This window comes from Suricata suricatta, chromosome 1, assembly GCF_006229205.1.
Source record: "Suricata suricatta isolate VVHF042 chromosome 1, meerkat_22Aug2017_6uvM2_HiC, whole genome shotgun sequence".
Classification (NCBI taxonomy): Eukaryota; Metazoa; Chordata; class Mammalia; order Carnivora; family Herpestidae; genus Suricata; species Suricata suricatta.
The window spans coordinates 71,585,498-71,610,466 of NC_043700.1; the positions used below are offsets into that span (position 1 = coordinate 71,585,498).

The window sequence follows — 24,969 nt, forward strand, 5'->3', positions numbered from 1 at the left end:
AAACCTAACCAAGGATGTAAAAGACCCATATGATGAAAACTATAGAAAACTTATGAAAGAGATTGAAGAAGACACAAAGAAATGGAAAAACATTCCCTGTTCATGGATCGGAAGAATAAACATTGTGAAAATGTCATTACTACCCAAAGCAATCTACACATGCAATGCAATCCCCATCAAAATTGCACCAACATTCTTCTCAAAGCTAGAACAAACTATCCTCAAATTCGTATGGAACCACAAAAGACCCCAAATAGCCAATGTCATATTGAAGAAAAAGACCAAAATGGGAGGCATCACAATCCCAGACTTTAACCTCTACTACAAAGCTGTCATCATCAAGAGAGTATGGTATTGGCACAAAAACAGACATATAGACCAATGGAATAGGATAGAGAACCCAGAACTGGGCCCACAAATGTACGGCCAATTAATTTTTGACAAAGCAGGAAAGAGTATGCGATGGAAAAAAGACTGCCTCTTTAGCAGGTGGTGCTGGGAGAACTGGACAGGAACATGCAGAAGAATGAAACTAGACTACGTTCTTACAGCATACACAAAAATTAACTCAAAATGGTTGAAGGACCTGAATGTGAGACAGGAAACCATCAAAAGCCTTGAGGAGAAAGTAGGAAAAAACCTCCACCGCAGCAATTTCCTACTCGACACATCCCCATAGGCAAGGGTAATGAAAGCAAAACTGAAGTTTTGGGACCTCATCAAGATAAAAAGCTTCTACACTGCAAAGGAAACAATCAAGAAAACTAATAGGCAACTGACAGAATGGGAAAAGATAGTTGCAAATGACATATCAGATAAAGGGCTAATATCTAAAATATACGAGGAACTCACCAAACTTCACATCCACAAAACAAATAACCCAGTGAAGAAATGGGCAGAAGACATGAACAGACACTTCTCCAAAGAGGACATCCAGATGGCCTACAGGCACATGAAACGATGCTCAACATCACTCATCATCAGGGAAACACAAATCAAAACCACGCTGAGATACCACCTCACGCCAGTCAGAGTGGCTATAATGAACAAGTCAAGAGACTATAGATGATGGCGAGGGTGTGGAGAGATGGGCACCCTTCTACACTCTTGGTGGCAATGTAAACTGGTGCAGCCACTCTGGAAAACAGTGTGGAGGTTCCTCAACAAGCTATCCATAGAACTCCCTTATGACCCAGCAATAGCATTGCTAGGGATTTACCCAAGGGATACAGAAATGCTAATGCATAGGAGCACATGTACCCCAATGTTCATAGCAGCAATGTCAACAACAGCCAAAACATGGAAAGAGCCTAAATGTCCATCACCTGATGAGTGGATCAAGAAGATGTGGTATATATACACAATGGAGTACTACATGGCAATGAGAGGGGATGAAATCTGGCCATTTGTAGGAAAGTGGATGGACCTTGAGGGTGTCATGCTAAGCGAAATAAGTCAGGCAGAGAAGGAGAGATACCATATGTTTGCACTCATAGGTCTAACAGGAAAACAGGAGAAACCTAATGGAGGACCACAGGGAGGGGAAGAGGGAAACAGAGTTGAGGAGAGAAAGGGATGCAAAACTTGAGAGACTACTGATTGCTGAAAATAAACTGAGGGTTGAAGGGGAAGGGGGAGGAGGGAAAAGAGGTGGTGGTGATGGAGGAGGGCACTTGTGGGGAAGAGCACTGGGGTTGTATGGAAACCAATTTGACAATAAACTATTTAAAAAATAAATTAATTAATGTTTAATATTAAAAAAATAAATACATAAAATATAATCTGGAACCCCCCCCAAAAAAGAAGGTCAGCAAAACATGAAAAACAGAAGAAAGAATCAGAGAAAAACTATAAAACAACCACAAAACAAGGAACAAAATGTCAATAAATATATATCCATCAATAATTACATTGGGGGCATCTGGTTGGCTCAGTCAGTTGAGTGTTTGGCTTCGGCTCAGGTCATGATCTCCCAGTTGGTGAGTTTGAGCCCTGTGTCAGTCTCTGTGCTGAGAGCTCAGATCCTAGAGCCTGCTTTGATTCTGTGTCTCCCTCTTTCTCTACCCCTCCTTCACCTGAGCTCTGTCTGTCTGTTTGTCTCTCTCTCTCTCAAAAATAAACATTAAAAAAACAATGGTTATTACTTTGGAACATTTAGTCCATTTACATTCAATCAAAAGATATAGAGTAACAAAGTGGATTTAAGAAAAAACAAAAGCCATCTATATGCTTCCTAGAGGAACTAATTTCAGACCTAAAGACACCTGCAGATTGATAGTGAGGGGGTGAAAAAATATTTATCATGCAAATACATGGCATAAGAAATCTGGAGTAGCACTACATATGTCAAACAAAATAGACTTAAAGACTGTAATAAAAAATGAAGAAAGTCACTATATAATAATAAAAGGACAATGCAACAAAAGAATACAACAATTATAAGTATTTACGCACCCAGCATGGGAGCACACCAACATAAAAAAACTTAACAAGAAACATAAAGGAAAGGATTGATATTCATACAATAATAGTATAGGACTTGAATACCCCACTTACATTGATGGACAGAGTATCCAACAGAAAATCAACAAGGAAACCATGGCTTTGAATGACACACTGGACTAGACAAATGTAATAGATATATTCAGAACATTCCATCCTAAAATAGCAGAACACACATTCTTTACAAGCACACACAGAACATTCTCCACAACAGATCACATATTAGGCAACCAAACAAGCCTCAGCAAATTAAAAAGGATCAGTCTTACATCTTTTCTGACCACAACACTATAAAGCTAGAACTCAACCACGAGAAAAAATCTAGAAATACCACAAAGACATGGAGATTAAATAATATACTACTAAACAATGAATAGGTTAACCAAGAAATCAAAGAAGAAATTAAAAAATTATATGGAAACCAATGAAAATGAAAGCACAACAATCCAAAATCTCTAAGATGCAGCAAAAGCTGTTCTGAGGGAAGTTGATAACAATACAGGCCTACTTCAAGAAGAAAGATTTCAAACAACTTATCCTTATATATAAAAGAGCTAAAAAAGAAAAAAAGAAGAAAGAGAAAAAGGAAAGAAAAAATCCAAACCCAGAAGGGAGGAAATAAAGATTAGAGCAGAAATAAATGATATAAAAACTGAAAAAATAGAACAGACTAATGCAATCAGGAGCAGATTCTTTGCAAATATCAACAGAATTGATAAATCTCTAGCCAGACTCATTAAAAAAATAGGGAGGGAGGGGGCACCCGGATGGCTCATTCAGCTAAGTGTCCAACTTCAGTTCAAGTCAGGTCATGATCTCACAGTCCATGAATTGGAACGCTGCATCAGGCTCTGTGCTGACAGCCTGCTTCGGATTCTGTGACTCCCTCTCTGCCCCTCCCTGCCTCACTCTCTGTCTCTATCTCTCAAAAAATAAATAAACATTAAAAAAAAGTTTTCTTTTTTTTAAATTCCTTAAATTTATTTTTGAAAGACACAGAGAGACTGTGGGAGCAGAAAAGGGTCAGAGAGAGGGAGACACAGAATCTGAAGACAGACAACAGGTTCTGAGCTAGCAGTCAGCACAGAGCCTGACATGGGGCTCGAAACCATGAACTAGGAGATCATGACCTGAGCCAAAGTCAGACACCTAACTGACTGAGCCACCCAGGCACCCCTAAAAAATGTTTTTAAATAAATAAGAAAAGGGGCACCTGGGTGGCTCAGTCAGTTGAGTGTCTGGCTTTGGCTCAGGTCATGATCTCCTGGTTTGTGCGTTCGAGCCCCACATCAGGCTCTGTGCTGACTGCTAGCTCAGAGCCAGGAGCCTGTCTTCATATTCTATATCTCCCTCTCTCTCTGACCTTCCCCTGCTCACGCTGTCTCTCTCTCTCTCTCTCTCTCTCTCTCTCTCTCTCTCTCTCTCTCTCTCAAAAATGAATAGAACATTTAAAAATAAATAAATAAGAAAAAAAAAAGACTCAAAATCACAAATGAGGGGCGCCTGGGTGACTCAGTTGGTTAGGCGTCTCACTTCGGCTCAAGTCATGATCTCATGGTTCATGAGTTCCAGCCCTGCATCAGGATCTGTTCTGACAGCCCAAAGCCTGAAGCCTGCTTCAGATTTGTTGTCTCTCTCTCTCTTTCTGTCCCTCCCCTGCTCACACTCTGTCTCTCTCAAAAATAAATACACATTAAAAAAATTTTTTAAAATCACAAATGAAAGAGAAATAAAAGACAATACTATACCACAGAAATACAATTATAAGAGAATACTATGAAAAATTAGGTCAACAAATAAGACAACCTAGAAGAAATGGGTAAATTCCTAGAAACATAGAACCTACTAAAACTGAAGCAAAAAGGAAGAGAAAATTTGAACAGAGCAATTACCAGCAATGAAGTTGAATCAATAATCAAAAAACTCCCAACAAATATTAAGCCCAGGACCAGATGGCTTCACAGGCAAATTCTATCAAACATTTAAAAAAAGTTAATAGCTATTCTTCTCAACCTATTCCAAAAAACAGAAGAGGAAAATATAAACCTCCAAATTCATTCTGAGGCCAGTATCATCCTGATACGAAAACCAGATAAAACACTACCAAAAAAAAAGGACTACAGGCCAATGTCTCTCTAACGAACATAGACGCAAAAATCCTCAAAAAATATGAGCAAACTAAAACCAACAATACATTAAAAAAAAATCACTCAGCATCCAAGTGAGATTCATTTCCAGGATGCAAAGTGGTTCAATATTCACAAAATAGTCAGGGTACCTGGGTGGCTCAGTTGGTTAAGCATCCAACTTTGACTCAGGTCAGGTCTCACAGTTTGTGGGTTCAAGTCCCAAATTGGGCTTTGGGCTGCTGACAGCTTAGAGCTGAGAGCCTGCTTTGGATTCTGTGTCTCCCTCTCTCTTCCCTTCCCCTGTTCATATTCAGAAAACAATCAATGTGATATGTCACATCAATAAGAGAAAAGATTAAAACCATATGATCATTTCAATAGACACAGAAAAAGCATTCAACAAAACATAACACCCATTAGGGGTTTTTTAGGTCTATTTATTTATTTTGAGAGAGAGAAAGAGAGAGAGCACAAGCAAACAAGCAGGGGAGGAGCATAGTGAGAAAGAGAATCCCAAGCAGGCTCCACACTGTCAGCACAGAGCCCAACACAGGACTTGATCTCACGAACCATAAAAATCATGACCTGAGTTGAAATCAAGAGCCAGATGTTTAACCAACTGAACCACCCAAGCTCCCCAACATCCATTAGTGATTTAAAAAAACAACAACTCAACAAAATAGGTCTAGAGGGAATATACCTCAACATAATAAAGGCCATATATGAGAACTCCACAGCTAACATCATAGTCAATGGGATACAACCGAGAGGCTTTTTCCTTAGGGTCAGGAACAAGACAAGGATGTCCAATCTCACCACTTTTATTCAAAGTATAAGTCCTAGCTACGGTGATTAGATAAGAAAAAGAAATACAAGGCATCCAAATTGGTAAGGAAGAAGTAAAACCTCCACTATTTGCAGGTGACATGATACTATATAGAGAAAACCTTAAAGACTCCGCCAAAAAACTACTAGAGCTGATACATGAATATAGTAAAGTTCCAAGACACAACACCAATTTACAAAAATCCATAGCATTTCTATATACTAATAATGAAGCATCAGAAAGAGAATTTAATAATCCCATTTACAATTGCACCAAAAATAATACCTTGGAACAAATTGAAAGAAGTGAAAGACCTGTACTCTGAAAACAATAAAACATTAGTGAAAGAAACAGAAAATGAGACAAAGAAATGGAAAGACATTCCATGCTCATGGACTAGAAGAACAAATATTGTCAAGCTGTCCATACCACCCAAAGCAATCCACAGATTAAATGCAATCTCTATCAAAATATTAAGAGCATTTTTCACAAAACTAGAATGAGTAATCCTAAAATGTATAAGGAACCACAAAAGACCCCGAATAGCCACAGCAATCCTGAAATAGAGAAACTGGAGGTATCACAATTCCAGACTTCAAGTTATATTACAGATCTATAGTAATCAAGACAGTATGGTACTGGCATTAAAATAGACACATAGATCAATGGAACAGAATAGAAAACCCAGAAATAAACCCATGATTATACAGTCCATCAAACTTCAACAAAGGAGGCAAGACTATCCAACAAGAAAAAGACAATCTCTTCAGTAAATGGTGCTAAGAAACTGGGCAGCAACATTCAAAAGAATGAAACTGGACCACTTTCTTTCACCATACACAAAAATAAACTCAAAATTAATTAAAAGCCTAAATGTGAGACCTGAAACCATAAAAATCCTTGAAGAGAGTACAAGCAATAATTTCTCTGACACCACAGTAACATTTCTCAGGGGACCAGGGAAATAAAACTAAACTATTGGAGATATATCAAAATAAAAAGTTTCTGCACAGCAAAGCAAACAATCAACAAATCTAAAAGTAAACATATTGAAATGGAGGAAATATTTGCAAATGACATATCTGATAAAGTGTTAGTATCCAATATATATAAATAACTTGTACAATAGCCAAAAACAAATAATCCACTTAAAAACGGGCAGAAGACATGAACTGACATTTCTCCAAAGGAGACATACAGAAGGCCAACAGACACAAGAAAAGGTGCTCAACATCACTTATCAAGGAAATACGTATCAAAACTACAATAAGAGTTCACCTCACACCTATGAGAATGGCTAAAACAACAACACAAATAAGAAGTGTCAGTGAGCATCCAGATGGCCAACAGGTACATGAAATGATGCTCAGCATCACTCATTATTAGGGAAATAGAAATCAAAATCACACTGAGATACCACCTCACACCAGTCAGAGTGGCTAAAATGAACAAATCAAGAGACTGTAGATGCTGGCGAGGATGTGGAGAAACGGGCACCCTCCTACACTGTTGGTGGCAATGTAAACTGCTGCAGCCGCTCTGGAAAACAGTGTGGAGGTTCCTCAAAAAACTATCCATAGAACTCCCCTATGACCCAGCAATAGCACTGCTAGGGATTTACCCAAGGGATACAGAAGTGCTGATGCATAGGAGCACGGGTACCCCAATGTTCATAGCAGCACTTGCTACAATAGCCAAATCAGGGAAAGAGCCTAAATGCCCATCACCTGATGAGTGGATCAAGAAGATGTGGTATATATACACAATGGAGTATTACATGGCAATGAGAAAGAATGAAATCTGGCCATTTGTAGGGAAGTGGATGGACCTAGAGGGAGTCATGCTAAGTGAAATAAGTCAGGTGGAGAAGGAGAGATACCATATGTTTGCACTCATAGGTCTAACAGGAGACCACGGGAAGAGGAAAAGAAGGAAAAGAGTTGGGAAGAGGGAGTGAGGCGAACCACAAGAGACCTTTGAATGCTGAGAACTGAGGGCTGAAGAGGGAGGGGGAAAGGCGGGTGATGGTCATGGAGGAGGGCACTTGTGGGGAAGAGCACTGGGTGTTATATGGAAACCAACTTGGTAATAAACTATTAAAAACAAAAAAAGAAGTGTCAGTGAGGATATGGGGAAAAAGGAAGACTCTTACATTGTTGGTGGGAATGCAACCTGGTGCAGCTGCTTTATAAGACAATATAGAAGTTCCTCAAAAAGTTAAAAATAGAGCTACTCTATAATCCAATAATCACACTACAGGGTATTTACCTCCAAAAAACAAATATGCTAATTCAAAGGGATACATATACCCCTATGTTTGCAAAGCACTATTTACAATAGCCAAATTACAGAGGCAGTCTACATGTCCATCAATTGATAAATGAATAAAGATGTGTACATATTTACCATGGAATATTATTCAGCCACAAAAAAGAATGAAATCTTATTATTTGTAACAACATGGATGGAGCTACAGAATATAAGTGAAACAACTCAGAGAATCACAAATGCCATATGATTTCATGCATATGTGGAACTTAAGAAACAAAACAAAACAGGTGAGGGGGTAAGAGGGACAAACCAAGCGGACTCTTAACTATAGAGACAAACTGATGGTTACCAGCAGGGTAGTTGGTAGGGGGAGAGTGAGGAGGGGATTGGTGAAACAGGGGATCGGGGTTAAGAGTCCACTTATGAAGAGCACGGAGTAATGTATAGAATTGTTGAATCACTATATTGTACACCTGAAACTAATATAACCATGTATATTGACTATATTGGCATTAAAATCTTAAAAAACTTATTTTAAAGAATGTCAAATATTTAAAATAAGGAGAGAATCTTAAAAGCAGCAAGAGAAAAACACTTTGTTATACACAAGGGAACCCCAATAAGACTATCAGCATATTTTTCAGCAGAAACTTTGTTGACCAAACAGAGCAATGCAATATATTCAAAGAGCTGAAAGAAAAAAAACTGACAACCAAGATTATTCAACCCAGCAAAGTTGTCATTCAAAGTTGTCAGTTGTCATTCAGAATTAGAGGAGATACAGTTTTCCAGAAGTAAAAACTAAAGCAATTCATCACCACTAGATTGGCCTTGTAAGAAATGTTAAAAGGATTCTTTAAGCTGAAACAAAAGGGTCCTAATTAGTAACAGGAAAACAATGAAAGTATAATGCCCACTGGTAAAAGTAAATATATAATAAAATTTGAAATCATCTAATGCTGTAAAGGTTGCATGGATAATCACATATAAGACGGTATGAAGATTAAAACACAAAAATAGTTAAAATATACCTTCAATAATTAATTAAGGGATACACAAGATAAAAAGATGGAAAATGTAACCTCAAAATCATAAAATGGATGTAGACCGTTAGGATACATCTAAATTTAAGTGGTTATCAACTTAAAAGAGATTTACAGAGGCACCTGCATGGTTCAGTTAGTTAAGAATCCAACTTTGGCTCAGAGCATGATCTCACAGTTCAGGAGTTTAAGCCCCACATCCAGGTCTCTGCTGTCACCATAGAGCCCATTTTGATCCTCTGTCCCCATCTCTCTCTGCCCCTTCCCCACTGGTTCTATCTCAAAATAAATAAACTTAGAAAGAGAGAGAGAGAGAGAGAGACTGGGACACCTGGATGGCTCAGTAGGTTAAGCACCCGACTTCAGCTCAGGTTATGAGCTCACAGTTTGTGGGTTCCAACCCTGCATTGGGCTCTGTGCTGAGAGCTCAGAGCCTGGAACCTGCTTTGGATTCTGTGTCCCCTTCTCCCTCTCTCTTTCTCTATCTCTCTGCCCCTGCCCCACTCATGGTCTGTCTCTGTCTCACTCTCTCTCAAAAGTAAACGTCTATGGGGCACCTGGGTGGCTCAGTCGGTTAAGCATCCGGCTTTAGCTCAGATCATGATCTCACGGTTCGTGGGTTCAAGCCCCACTTTGGGCTCTGTGCTGACAGCTACCACAGAGCCTGGATTCTGCTTCAGATTCTGTAGCTCCCCCTCTGTCTGACCCTTCCCTGCTCGCACTCTCTGTCTCTCAAAAATAAAATAAAAAGCATTAAAAAATTAAAATTAAAATTAAAAATATAAAAAATATAAACATTTGAAAAAACCTTTTTAAAGTTTCTTGCTTTCAGCTCCTCCTGATATGAATCGGTCCACTATTTTTTTTTAACATATTCATCAAGCTTTCATGACTTCTGATTCTTTTCTCCTCTATTCACAAAAGTCACCCACTCTAACTGGTCAGTGATAAACCTCTTTCTTAAAAAGAGAGGTGGGGTGTCTGGGTGGCTCAGTTGGTTGAGTGTCCAACTCTTTACTTTGGCTCAGGTCATGATGCCAGGGTTGTGCGATGGAACCCGCATCTGGTTCCGCGCTGAGCATAGACCCTGCTTAAGATTTTCTCACTCTCTCACTCTGTCCCTCTCCCCTCCCTGTTTATTGTTATTGTCCAAAGAATGCTTGCATTTATGTTTCACATTTCTCAGAAACAGTATTCTCTTCGTGGCCTGTCACACACACTCCATACTGGATGCTTTATCCTCGGTCCTAGGCTACAAAATAACACCACGCACTAAACTTACAGATATTTAGGAAATCTACAGCAAGTGTGAAGAGCTCTCTCTAAGTAGGCAGTGCCAGATTATAATTAAGAAGCTACATGGAGCTTTCAGAAAGGAAAATTCAACAAGAAAGTATAGCTTAGTGAACTCATGATTATTCATAAGATAACATTGTATGAATAATTGAAATTCACAAGTTTTCCTAATAAAATCTGCTTTCCTCTGTGTCTGTTCAGGCTGCTTTAACAAAATACCACAGACTAGATAAAATATAAACAACAGAAATCTATTTCTCACAGTTCTGAAGCTCTGAAGTTTGAGATCAGGGCGCTAAGGCCTTCTTCTGAGCTGCAGACTTCTCATTGCAGACTTGGTAGAAGGGGCAGAGAGCTCGCTCAGGAGCCTTTTATAAGACCATTAACCCCATTCACCAGGGCTCCACCTTCATGACCTAATCACCTCTCAGAGGCCCAACTCCAAACACCATCACCGCCGTAGGGGGTAGGTTTCAACACAGGAATTTTGGAGGAACACAGACTATCACACCCCCCCTGCCTAAAATCCTACTAAATTTGCCACTCTAATCATCCAAAATTTGGAAAGGTGGCAGGACTATACAATTCAGTGTTGTAATTAGCAAAGAGATCATTATCTATAAATCAAATGTATCCATGAAGAATTATGGTGACTCACATTAAAACACAGCTACATATCAAAATATGTGAGTCCTAACGGTTACTCATGAGGACTTTTTATTTAGTTGAAAAATAAAAATAGGTATCAGATTGAAACCATGTTGAAGAAAAGCATTTTTGTAAAAAAGCAGTCTTTCCATGAAATACAAAAATCAGTTTAAAGATAGGCTTAAAAAAAAAAAAGAATAAGGACTGGTAGGGGACACCTGTGCCCAGCATGAAACAGTGACTCACCAAGTGTGCATCCTTCTCGTCCATTCGAGCATCAGCATCACCTATGAACTTGTTAGAAATGGAAATGCTTTGCCTCCTCCCATGCCCCTGCCCTAAACCTACCAATCAGACTTCAGGGTTATGGCCTCATGATTTATGTTTTAACAAGCCTACCAGGTGACTCTGATGCAAACTAAAGTTTGAGAACTGTGGATGTAAAACACAGGGGCAACATATTTAAAGGAGACTTTTCACCACACCTAATTTAAATTCCTTTAATTTTAAGTAGCCCTGGGATTTGGCCATCCTTGGCTTGTGTATGATTTTTCAAAATAAAAGCTATACGATCTGGCATTAAAAATGGCATGTATGACACCCTGTTACCAAAATAATTCCTGATCTGAGCGTATTAACGCTTGCTGTTCTCTGTCTGCCATGGGGACCCAACTCTGCGACATAAAACACTCCGCTCTTACTCGGCCCTTTATCCTCCTCTGCTCCTTAATCTCATTCAGGATTCTCTGTGGTGCACAGGCTTTGACAATGAATTTCAGGTTCTAATTGTTTCTCAGAATTTGAAAATATGATTGATAAATAATGAACTTTCCAAAGCTAAGTCATTTTAGAAAAAAAATAAGGGGACTTTACTATAGCCTGGATATTCAGTTCTGCAATAAAAAGAGGTATATGTTTTAATTCTAGGCTTGTTTACAGTTCCGTAGCATATTCCATTTGCAAGTCTTTTTCCTTTTGAATGTGTTTCCTGGAGTTAGAATACAATGCCATTTGGATAAAAAAATTGCCATTATTTATCAAAAAGGAATATGATACAGTTATAAAAATAAGAGTACAGGCAGTTGATCATTTAAGAGCTCTTTAAAAATGTATCAATCCTTGAAGTTGGATTCTCTCTAATATCGGTAAATATTGGGGAAAGCAGTACATTGTTAGAAACTTATTGGAAAGCCTATTTTTTCCCGTTATCTTAAACCTGCAAGCTCTTTTACTACAGTAAGTAAAGCAAATAAACAATGATCATCGCACAGTGAACTACTGCTTAATTTTGCAATGGTGAAAATCTCTCTAGCACAGTAGTTCTCATCCTTGGTTACATATTACAATCACCCAGGGAGCTTGTTTAAGTACCAGTGAATGCCCAGGTTGTATCCCAGAAAAATTAAGGGGAAATCTCTGGGATTGGAAACCAGATATCAGTATTTAGAGCTTCTCCAGGCAATTCTAGGGGGCACTTAAGGTGGAGACCACTGTTTAAGTTGATCAAGGCCCTTTTATGGAAAGGATTATATTCAATGTGGTCAAACTAGACATAGAATCTGAGGACGTGAGTGAGGCACCTATTGATTGTTATAGACTGCTAAATCCTTTGCTCATGACCATTTCACATCACTCCATTTATTCAAAAATCTTTAGTGGCTACACAAAAACTAAGTCAAAAGGATCAAAGACCTAAACGTAAGAGCTGAGCATAAAACTATTAAAAGAAAGCATATGGGGAAAGCTTCATGACAGTGGACTTGGCAATGATATCTTGGATATGACATCAAAAGCATGGGCAACAAAGTTGAAAATAAATTAGACTACATCAAAATTTAAAACTTCTGTACATCAAAGAACACAATATGGTATGGGAGGAAATATTTGCAAATCATATATCTGATAGGGAGCTAATATCCAGAGCAGAAAAAGAATTCCTACAACTTAACATCAGAGAAACAACCTAATTTAAAAATGAACAGAGGTCTTGATTAGACATTTCTCCAAAAATATACAAGTGGATGACAAGCACATGAAAAGATGTTGAACATCATTCATCATTAGGGAAACGCAAGTCAAAACCACAGTGACATACCACCTCATACTCTTTAGGATGGCTATTATTTAAAAAAAAAAATTTTAATGTTATTTTTGAGAGTCAGAATGTGAGCAGGGGAAGGGCAAAGGAGAGGGAGACACAGAAGCCAAAGCAGGCTCCAGGCTCCAGGCCGTCAGCACAGAGCCTGACATGGGGCTCAACCCATGAACCACAAGATCATGACCGGTGCTGAAGTTGGACACCTAACTGACTGAGCCACCCAGGTCCCCTAGGATAACTATAATTTTAAAAAAGAGAAAATTAAGAGTATCCTTATGTATGTGGAAAAACTGAAATTCTTATGCATTGTTGGTGGGAATGTAAAATGCTGCATCTGCTATGGAAAGCAGTGTGGTGTTTCCTCAAAGACTTAAAAAAAATTGCCATATGATCCAACAATTCCACTTGTGGGTATATATACCCAAGAGAATGGCAAGCAGGACCTGTAAAATATACTTGCACACCCATGTTCATAGCAACATTATTCACAATAGTCAAGAGGAGGAACCAACCAAAATGTCCATTGACTGATGAATGGATAAACTGTGGAAAAGGTGCTCATTTATGTTCTGAGCACAAGGCAAACTCAAAAGAGTATAATTTAATATTAGTACTGTTGTTATTAGCACCTGATATTTACTGAATGCTTACCATATGCTTGGCAGAAGGCTACCCACTTGTGGCAGCCCAGATGCTCCTCTCAGACCTCCAGCCACATCAATCTACTGGCCTCGACTACTAGGCTCTGATACTTTTTGGGCCAAGCTTCCCCTGGGCTGCTCCCAGCCAGTGCATGAGCACTGGTAGAGGTGCAAAGGGAAGCCCAGGCCTGGAGACACCCCACTCCTCTGACAGGTGCTCAGTGGCCTGAGGTCTCCCTAACAGCCTTGCCAAAGCTTTTGTAGCTTGTGTGGTGGTCTAGGATGCTTCCAACCGACTTCCCTCTCTCTCTACTTCACTGATGGTCAGACTGGCATTGTGGTCTGATGGTTCTCCCTGCCCTTTCCAGCTCCTTCTCGATCTTTTTCTCACCAGGGAAAATCTAAAAGTAATTCTTGCATCTTTACCCCTGCTTCTGGCAGGACCTGTCTTCACACAGTAAATGCATTATTTCAGTCAATGCTTATAACAAAAATTGTACCATGATCATCTCCATTTTATAAGTAGGGAAACTGAGGTTTAGAGAAGTCATTAACTCATCAATGGTGGGATTAGATTTTGAACTCTAGTTTTTCTGACCCTAAAACTACCACTTTCAATCAGTATGTGAGTAACACAAATGGTAATGTGAATGGTTCTCTGACTTACTAAATATTTTTACTTTATTTTATTGGGGAAAAAGGTCCTAAATATGGGGAAATATAGAGAATAATATAATAAATTTTCACATATCTATTACTCACAATTAAAGAATGGGTGGGTTGTCAAATGAGCTCCTGATTTTTAAAAATATTTGAATAGTGAAACACTACACTCGAACTTTACAGATGGGAAAGGCCATGGGCCTGGGCTGGCACGGGGCATTCTATCTCCCTATCAGCAACTATTTTCATGATTTTGCTGTGTGCCCTTACAATCCATATTTTTTTATTATTTTTTTAAGTTTATGTATTATTTATTTTAAGAGTGGGAAGGGGCAGAGAGGGAGGGACACAGAGAATCACAAGCAGGCTCCGTGCTATCAGCAGGAAGCCCTGACATGGGGCTCAAACCCATGAACCATGAGATCATGACCTGAGCCGAAGTCAAGAGTCAGTGGCTTAACTGACTGTGCTACTTAGAGGCCCCTTTTTTTTATAATTTTAATACATACATTTGTATCTATAGAAATACATTGCTTTCTGTGTTTCTAAATTTTACATTAATGGATATTGTCTGTCTTTTTTTCAGCCTGCCATTTTAAAGATAAAACCTTATTTTTAAGATTGCTTCATGTTACTAGCTCATTCCTCTAAACCAGTGGTTCTGTGGTTCTCAGCAGGAGACCATTTTCCTCCCCAAGAGACATTTGGCAATATCCAGAGACATTTTTGGTTGTCACAATGAGAAAGGAGAAGGAGGTGCTACCAGCATCAAGTGGGTAGAGACCAGGGATACTGCTAGCTACCCTACAATGCATGAGACAGCTCCCCACAAGACAGAATTTCCTGAGGCTCCTGGGCGGCTCAGTCGGTTAAGTGTCCGAGTCTTGATCTCAGTTTACATCATGATCTCATGGTTCCTGGTTTGGAGCCCACATCAGGGCTCCATGCTAGCAGCACAGAGCCTGCTTGGGATTCTCTGTCTCCCTCTCTCTGCCCCTCCCCTGCTCCTGCTTTCTCTCTCCCTTTCAAAAATAAATTTAAAAACTTAAAAAATAAAGAAAGAAAGAATTTTCTGGTCTAAAATATCAATAGTGCCAAGGTTTAAAAACCCCCACCTAAACTAGTTAGTGATCCTCAAAGTGTGATCCTTGACCAGCAGCCTGATATTCAAATGGAAATTTGTTAGAATGCAAATTCTAGGGCTTTGCATCTCACCCAATCAGAAACTCAGGGGGTGGGGCCCAGCAATCTATTGTTTAACAAACCTGCAGGTGATTCAGATGCACACTAAAGTGAGAACTGCTGGTCTAAACTATTGGCTAGTATTCAATTGTATAGAAACACTCCAGTTTATCCTGGGAACCCTTTCACATTTCTTTTTTTTTCAATGTTTTTTATTTATTTTTGAGGAGAGAGAGAGAGAGACAGTGAGAGCAGGGGAGGGTTATAGAGAGAGGGAGATACAAAATCTGAGGCAGGCTCCAGGCTCTGAGCTAGCTGTCAGCACAGAGCCCGTTGCGGGGCTCGAACCCACGAACCGTGAGATCATGACCTGAGCCAAAGTCAGACGCTCAACCGACTGAGCCACCCAGGTGCCCCCCATTTCACACTTCTTATGAAAAACAGCATCCTCTGTACTATGATGTTTTGTCTTCCTATTACTATTTCATAATATACACCTTAACAGACCCAAATGAGTATTTTAGTAGTAATAAATATCTATTGAGTGCTTAATATATGTTTGGCATTATTTTAAATGCTTTTCATCTATTAATTACTCAAGACAATTTCACCAAGCAGGTACCAGTATTATCTAACTCACAGCTGAGAATCTAAGTAGTTAAGGGGCACCAGGGTGGCTCAGTCAATTAAGTGTCCAACTTTAGCTCAGGTCATGATCTAACAGTTTTGTTTACGGGTTTGAGCCCCACGTCGGACTCTGTACTGGTGGTGCAGGGCCTGCTTAGGATTGTCTCTTTCCCCCCTCTCTCTCCATGACTCCCCCACTGCCCCTTCCCCACTTGTGTTCTTTTTCTCTCTCAAAATAAATAAACTTAAAAAAAAAAGTCTTTTAAGTATTTAAGAAATTTGTTTCAAGGTCACACACTTTAGTGCCTGGCTGAGCCAGGGTTTGAACTCAGGCTGTCTGAAACTGGAATCTGTTTCTTTAACATTACACGTACTCTCAGAAACAGACCATACCCTCCTGGCTTAATGTTCAGAAGCTTAGTGTAATGAATGGTGCATTCAAGCATTTAACAAAAAAACGAAACAGGAATGAGAGAAAAGGGTGCAGTGAAGGTGGAGTCTAATCTGCATTTGGCTCGCTTCCACCAGGCACAGAAGCCCCATTTTATCTAAAATACTTCAAAGCACCTGCTCCAGCCATGGACACAGGCATTTATATTTATATCACTAAAGCAAGAGCCTTCGTGTGAAATTTGGAGGAAGAATCTGGCTTCTCAACACTTGTTTTAAGATCAAAACAGGATTTGGAATCAGGTTGAGTTCTGCTCTAAGCACATGAAAAATAGATACTAAAACTTTATGGGTATTTTTAAACCCACCTCCCCTCAAAAAACTCTTAATGGTGGCCTCCAACCATTCACTGTAGTTTTAATTTTCTTGAATGTCATATTCTATTTTGATGTGGTATGAAAAGTTTTTGTGACTTTCATCCTAAAATTTTAGGATGACACTAAGCATGTATCATAGCAGGCCTGAGAGCACTGTTTTTTAAAGGGGGAGCTATTGGTCTTTTGGGTGGGACAATTCCTCATTACACAGACTTTCGGGCGCATTGCAGAAAGTTTAATATCTCTGTTCCTTGTCACTAACTGCCAGAAGTGTTCCCAGTTATGATATGATGATAAAAATGCTCCCGCACGTTCCCCTAACGCTCTGATACTCAAAATGTGGCCTTTGGACCAGCAGCATCAATGTCACCTGAGACATTATTAGAAAAGCAAACGGTAGGGCCTACCCCAAACCTAAACAATCAGAAACTGCATTTTAACAAAACCCTAGGTGATCTGTAAACACACTGGAGTTTAAGAAGCAGAGTAGGACTACTTGTAGAGCACTGTTTCCCTGGAAAACTTCCTGTATCAGGAGGCACGTACAAAACTGTTCGGACTAGAGATGCTCAACATTTTGTAAAGCAGTTCTCCTTCCAATTGAAGATCAGTAACTTGGAGCATTTCTGAAAAATGAAGTTGACATCCAGTGGGATACAGTCAAATGATATATGGGCACAAGTCCAGAAAAAAATTGTTTACACCCCTCAAGGCATTTTTGCCTAGTCAGTTACTTAGATCTATAAGTCAATATCCCTCTTTTTTGTTTAAACAGGCTTGTGTTGGATTTCAGTTACATGCAATGAAAAAGCCCTAGGAAGCAAGAGTCAGGCCACACTGCGAAGACCGTTAGAGGTCAGGCTGAAGAAAATGAACAGATATTCCCATGTGGTCTGGGAATGGGTGACTGAAGTGCCAAGAGCTTGACCCTTTCAGCCTTTCGGGACAACAGCGAGCCTGAGATGACCAGAGACCCCCCAAACAGTCAACTCTGGCCTCAAACAACTTTATTTATTTACCCTAGTTTGCTAGTGATCATTTCCGTGTATGCCTTGGTGAAAAATATACTGGGAATTATTGTTGTCAGCAATAGGTTATTTGGTTTGTTTTATTTTAAATTGTGGTAGGGGGCCTATGGCCATACCACCCTGAATGCGCCCAATCTCATCTAAATTGTGGTAGGGGGACCTGGGTGGCTCAGTTGGTTAAGCATCCAACTCTGGCTCGGGTCATGATCTCATGGTTTGTGCGTTTGAGCCCCACATCAGGCTCTGTGCTGACAAGTTGGAGCCTGGAGCCTGCTTCAGATTCTGTGTCACCCTCTCTCTGCTCCTCCCCTGCTCCTCCTTTCTTGTGCTCTCAAAAATAAGTAAACATAAAATATTTTTTAAATAAATAAATTGTGGTAAATATACATAACAGTAACTTTGCCATCCTAACCCTTTTTAAGCGTACAGATCAGTAGCATTAAGTACATGCACAGTGTCATGCAAGTCATCTCTAGAACTCTATTCATCTTGAAAAATTCAACTCTATATTAGTTCAACAACATTCCCCCATTCCCCTTTCCCCAGCCCCTGGCAACCACTATTCTACCTTCTGTCTCTATGAATTTGACGACTGTAGATACCTCATGTAAATGGAATCACACAAGAGTTGCCTTTGGTTACTGGCTTGTTTCACTTAGCCTACTGTCTTCAAGATTCATCCATATTATAGCATGTGTTGGACTTATTACAAATGATTTTTTAAAGGAAAAGATTAAAGCTTCCCTCCTAAAAAATATTTCACACTGAGCAGCATCCTTGTGGTTACAGCAGAACTTATCTGTTTGGAAGACAGAGAAGATTAGGATGAACTCTGTGCCTGTTATGATGCATTCCCAAGGGGGAAATTTACCTTGCTTGTTTTCATTGAGCCCAGGAGTCTCCAAATTGACACAATAGTAAGTAATCCTTTTTTTATAAGAAACTTCAGTCCTGTACTTCTATTCAACTCAAGTAGAAATTTCCTGATAGTTTCAGTGAAAGAACCTACAAAAACTGCTTAACCAGAAAGCTGTCAGGTGTCCAATTTATCCTGCTCACTGGTTTCTGTATTTGATAGAACATGGTAACCATATGAATCAAAACTGCATGACTCAAAATACAGAAGAGGGTTTGATTCAGAATCTGAGTTCCTTTATTTCGTTGATTTTGTTTATGATAACTCGCAGCCTTACCCTTTCAAAATATGAATTGCATTAACTTTTGACCCATTAAAGAGCTAGTTTTATTTCCCCTTTCATCATTAAGAGGATATAATTTTTCTTGAGTAAGGATTCACAGTTAATTCATGAATCTTTAGAGCCTATGGTTACCTGTGAATACTGATGAGGTGGTCTTGAAAGAGTTGGTTGTTAATTTTTTTGGTTGATTGGCTGGTTGGTTGTTCCTCTGTTGTACACTGGTGGGATAAGGGAATGCACTTTTCTGGAAAGAGAAGTTCTTCCCATTGGCTTAATTTCTGTCTTTAAGCTCTTGTATGTTTTCTTCCCAATCATACAATACCTTAAAAATGCCTACCATGGATGAAAACAGTTTTAAGAAAGGGTTTGCTAAACTGTTGATGAACGTATTACGGTTATCAGGAGGGGAAAAAATAGAATTTAATGCTCCAAGAGCACTTACTGTGATTCCTGCCATCATTTTTGGAAACTTATAATTATTTTATCATTTATAAAGTAATTAAACTTGATAGATTTCAGTGTGCATTAGTGCATTAGAGCATATTCAATTCAAACCATAATAAGAGAAACAGCTTTACATTTGCAGCTCTGAATGGATATTTTTACTTTTGTCCCTAATGTTCATTAATTACTATAATTTTTGGTAACTTTCCTTTCATTTAAACATTTCCTAAAGTTCTGGAACTTGTAAAGCCAAGATCTTAAGAAAAAGCCTTCCCCAATGTAAATTTTTAAAATAGTCCTATCCAGACTCTTTATATGTAATGACTCATCATTAACCAAAGATTTTAACTTATTAAATATAATTGGTAAAGTTCTCAAATTAGGCATTTTATAATACTGTTTTCCCAAGTTTCATTAGTCAGTTGCTTCTAAATCTTTTGTGAGAGCAAGAGTACAGTGCAAGCCCAAAATACATATAAAGCTTTTTCACAGCACGGAAAACATAACAGTAAAACTTAACTGTGTAAAGCTTTACACTGCATGGTGTTTTCACAGAGCAAGTCATGAGGACTTATCAGGAATTCTCACAATAATTTCAAAGCATTTCTTCCTGAGTTCATTGATGTTCAAAGATATGTAGCATGTGCCAAACGTGTAGTAAGAATTTTCAGACCCCCAGAAAGGGTCCAAAACACCCTCAAAAAAGAAAAAGACAAAATTTAGCAATTGTTTTCAAGGCAATGGGACATCAGGCAATGGAGGAGAATGATCCCTGGAAAATGGGGAACAAGCAAGGAAAGCCATGTGATTGCTGCAGCTTACTGCTTTGGGGGAGGTTCCAGGCCCCAGGGCAGGGAGCCAGAATCCAGGGACAGCCCAGTGACCTCCCTGAGCCTGGACAGAGCTGAGAGTCCAAGGTGACCAAAATGGTGAGCGTCCGCAGGACAGAGTACCAGAGAAGAAGGAGCTGCCCGGAGACACAAGCCTGCAGGTATACAGAAGGTCCCTGTGAGTATTCAGCAGAGTCCTCATGAGTGCATGTATGAGAGGAAATTACCTGGGTCTTGGAAATAATTATTTGAAAGGCACAAATTAGCAAAGCTCACTCAGGAAGAATTAGTCAATTTAAATACCCTACATGTTAGTTAACAAAATCGAATATGTAAAGAATCTTTCCAAAAAGAAAACTCCAGGCCCAGATGCTTTACTTTTAAATGCTATCAAACAATCAAGGAAGAAATGATATTAATTATAAAGAAACGTTCCAGAAATTTTGAGAGGAGGAAATACTTTCTGATTCGTTCCATCTGGGCAGCATTCCTCTGACGCCAAAACCAGACATACACATGACAAGAAAACTATAGTTCAATATCACTCATTAACATAGATTCAAAAAATTCTAAACAAAATCCAGTAATATATAAAAAGGATAATACATCATGACCAAGCGGGGTTTACCCCAGGAACGCAGAGTTAGCTTAACATTAGAAAATAAATCAATGTAATTCACCCATCTTAAACTAAAAAAGGAAAATCATATGATCATCTGAGTAGGATGAGTAGGCACAGGAAAGCATTTGACGAAATCCGACATCTGTTTTCTCAGCAAGCTGGGGAACTTCCTCAACTCATAACGAGTATCCATGAAAAATCTACAGCTAACATCATACTTAACTGTGACAGATTGAATGCATTACCCCCTAAGAACAGGAGCCAGGCATGGATCAACACTTCTTCTCAACACTGTATTAGAAGTTTTGGAAAGGAAGAAGTAAAATAGCTAATATTTTCAGACAAAAGGGTTGTCTGTATATAAAATCCAATATACTGTATACAAAAGTCACTAGCATAAGTGAGCTTAGCAAGGTAGTAGGGTACAGGACCAATGTACAAAAAAGCAATAGTATGAAACCAATCTGTAAGATACTGCAAAGGTGGGTATAATGTCATTATATACTTGTTAAAACCTATGGAATATGCAACACAAGGAACGGCCCCTATGAACTATAAACTATAGACTTTAATTAATAATAATGTATAAATATTGGTTCAACAATTATAAAAAGTGTATCACAGTAATTTATATGATATTAATAATATTAAAACGGTGGTGGAGAGGATATGTGGGAACTCTCTGTACTTTCCCTTCAATTTTCCTACAAAACTAAGGGTGCTTTAAAACATCTACCAACTTTGGGGTGTCTGGGTGGCTCGATTCGTTAAGCGTCTGACTTCGGCTCAGGTCACGATCTTGCAGTTAGTGAGTTCGAGCCTCACTTCCGGTTCTGTGCTGACAGCTCAGAGCCTGGAGCCTTTCTCAGATTCTGTGTCTCCCTCTCTCTCTACCCCTACTCTGCTTACACTCTGTCTGTCTCTCTCAAGAATAAAATTTTTAAAAAGTCTATTAACCTTAAAAACTAACTTAAATAAACTTACAATTAAATAAATCATGTTAGTTCTTCCCATTGATTTCTAGATTCAGTGCCATCACAGTAAAAATCCCAGCTGATTTTTTTTTGCTTGAAACTGACAGTGATACTAAAATTCACATGGAAATGCAAAAGATCCATAATAACCAAAAGAACCTTGAAAAAGAAGAATAGATTTGGATAATTAACTCTACCTGATTTAATTTTATTTTTTTAACCCTACCTGATTTTAAGACTTATTATAACACTGTAATATTTAAAACAGATACAACTGAGGGGAGGGAAAATTGAAGCACTGTTTCTATATATCATTTGACAAATGACTAAAGTCTTTGACTCAACAATTCAGTTTTAGCAATTCCTATTAAAAAGGAAACATCCAAGACACAGAAGAACAAAGGTAGTAAAATCATGATTATTCTTTGTGGCTAAAAACTAGAAAATTAACGGATACAGTAAAACCTTGGATTGCGAGTAACTTGTTCTGCAAGACGAGCAACCATTTCTAATAAACTTTAACTTGATAAATGAGTGATGTCTTGCAATACAAGTAGTATGTGACACCGGATGTCACATGATCACACCTGAGCTAATAATGGTTTCTCTCTCTCTCTCTCTCTCTCTCTCTCTCTCTCCCTCTTGCTGTGGGATTGTGGGTGATCATCTCCCATGCGCAGATACTTAGTCTCAGGCCACAGTGTTGGGCAGAAATCAGTGATTTTTCAGAACATTGGAAGGTGCCCACAACTGGCACTAGTGTATTTTTTATCACTTCAAAACACCTAAGGACAGTCCTTTGTTTTTCCATACAAGAGGAAGCTCAGGAATGCTTTGCTTCATCTAAATTAGGCTGCCTGCAGATATAGACCCTTTCCTTTGCTGTCTTATTGCGAGTTACATTAAATACAGTACATGACAAGAGTTTATTAATATTGTGGTCAACATCTGTGCAAGTGGATACAATGCAAGAAAAGGTTGAAAAGAAAGGCGGTAAGAAGGAGATGATTCCAGTGGAAGTTAGGAAGGAAATCAAGAAGTACGAACAAGCTATGCAAGTGGCCGAAATTGCGAGATTTGATAAGAAGTCTATGTCTGCATCTCATCTGCAGAGAGATGGAGGAGAAATCCCTTACTTCAAATGAGATTAGGGAGATGTGTAAAATGTGGGAAACAATGCAAAATTTTGTAGAAAACACCACCCGAATAAGGCTGTAGCACTGTGAGTGATGAATCTGTTTCAGGACAATGCAATGTCACATTTCCGCGAAATCCTCAGAAGGAGGCAAAATCAAGTGTCATTGAATAGGTTCCTTGTTAAAGGTGCATGAAAAGAAAAAGAATTCATTGAGCCAGTAGATAGCAATGATGCTGTTAGTGATAGTGAAAGTCATCTGACACAATAACTCTCTTCTCTTGTCTCCCTCACACCAGCCATGAAGCTTTTCAAAGGTAAGTTCAGGTTAACTTATTTTTCACTATATTTGATATTTTCTTTATTATTTTGTATTATATTACAGTGTTGTAATCATTTTTGTGCGACTATTTTTGAGTTATGGAACAAATCATCTGTTTCCATTATTTCCAGAGAAATTCACTTTGATATACAAGTGCTTTGGATTATGGGCATGTTTCTGGGACAAATTATGCTTGCAAACCAAAGTTTTATTATATTTAACAATAGGAGACTAATGAATAAATCATGGTATACACTTATGTTAAAAAAAAGTATGCATCCCAGCCATCAAAAATTATCTATTTAATGACATGAGGGAAAGTGTGGTATATATATAGTTACGTGAATTTAGCAGGTCACAAAACAAAAGGTTCCTGGTTTATTTTAAAATATCTGTGTCTATATCTGGAAGAATGTACAACAAAATATTTAGAGTTCTAAGTGAAGAAATTATGAGTTATTTTTCACAAAAAATGCATTTTTTAGGTAAAAAAAGGTTTTAAATTTTAAAATTTTTGAAATTTTATGATTAGAGACACATGCTTAGCATGAAACAATGATATGTATCTCAATTACACCTGACAAGTTAAATCCTGATTCAAACTGAAGAAGGAGGAACTAAGTGTAAGATAGACTTTCCCTTCTCATTCATCGCACTATTTGCTTATCATTTTGTAATCAGTTTGTACCTGTCTCTTTGTTTTATATATTCACTTATTTATTTTACTTTTTGTTTATTTGTTTGTTTGTTTTTAGAGAGAGAGCATGCGAGCCAGGTGAGGGACTTGGGGGTGGGGGGGAGAGAGAGAAAGAGAAAGACAGAGAGAATCTCAGCCCAGAGCTGAGGCAGGGCTTGATCCCACAACCTTGGGGTCATGACCTGAGCTGAAATCAAGAGTTAGTCACTCAACAGACTAAGTCACCCACGTGCCCCTGGCTTATATTTTTAAATAAAATCTGTACATGCTTTCTACAGAAAATTTGAAAGACACAGAAAAGTATTCAGAAGAAAATAAACAAATATGCATGATCACTACCAATACATTCTTGTGTTTCATTGTTCTTTCAAGGACTTGGGAGTGTACTTCTCAGTCCCTGGCCTGTATCACTGGAAGATGCTGTTCTTATGGAATCATTCCCATGAACTGACATAGCCCCACATAATTGTAATAAAGTTATGAATTTGTTCATCCTTTTTTTCTTTTTTTTTTTATAGTTTATTGTCAAGCTGGTTTCCACGTAACACCCAGTGCTCCCCCCGTTGTTCGTCCTTTGCTAGCTGGTGGAATAGATTTCTACTGATTTGTTTTGGAATTTCTTTCATTAATTTTCTTCCAAATATAAAAGTATTTATATTCATTATTTTGTAAGATATAAAACACTATAAAGAAGAAAATAAAAATTAACAGCAACTCTACCATAAAGAGGTTATCACAAATAACTTCCAGGGCTTTATTCTATGTAAACATGTATTATATAAACACTTTAATAAAGCTAGGATTTCACTATACATTGTTTGAATTTTGCTTTTTTCACTTAACGTTTTCTCATTATAATTTTTCCTGCCTTTTAATTGCTGCATTGTATTTATTTGTATGAATATGCCAGAAGTCATTTAGTCAGCCCCCGGTTGTTGGACATTGGGTTATTTCCAAGTTTTTTTTTTTTCTTACAAGGCAAGCCCCCTGTTTACTGAGATATGGGAACATATAAGCAAGTACTG

General features: G+C 38.5%; 1 protein-coding gene and 1 long non-coding RNA gene across 2 annotated transcripts in view; one reads left to right on the forward strand and one right to left on the reverse strand.

The window, feature by feature from the left end:
- The window catches only part of FAM160A1 (family with sequence similarity 160 member A1), a 265,800-nt gene extending 263,204 nt beyond the window's left edge, over nt 1-2,596 (reverse strand). The window contains exon 1 of the mRNA XM_029940163.1: nt 2,557-2,596. The gene's annotated coding sequence lies outside the window, so the exon portion shown is untranslated. The remainder of the gene's footprint in view (nt 1-2,556) is intronic.
- A 17,690-nt stretch (nt 2,597-20,286) lies between these two features.
- LOC115286498 lies at nt 20,287-24,396 on the forward strand. Its single transcript, XR_003906092.1, has 3 exons — nt 20,287-20,372; nt 23,225-23,242; nt 24,317-24,396. It is a non-coding gene; the product is annotated as an uncharacterized LOC115286498 (long non-coding RNA).
- The last annotated feature ends 573 nt before the right edge of the window (nt 24,397-24,969 follow it).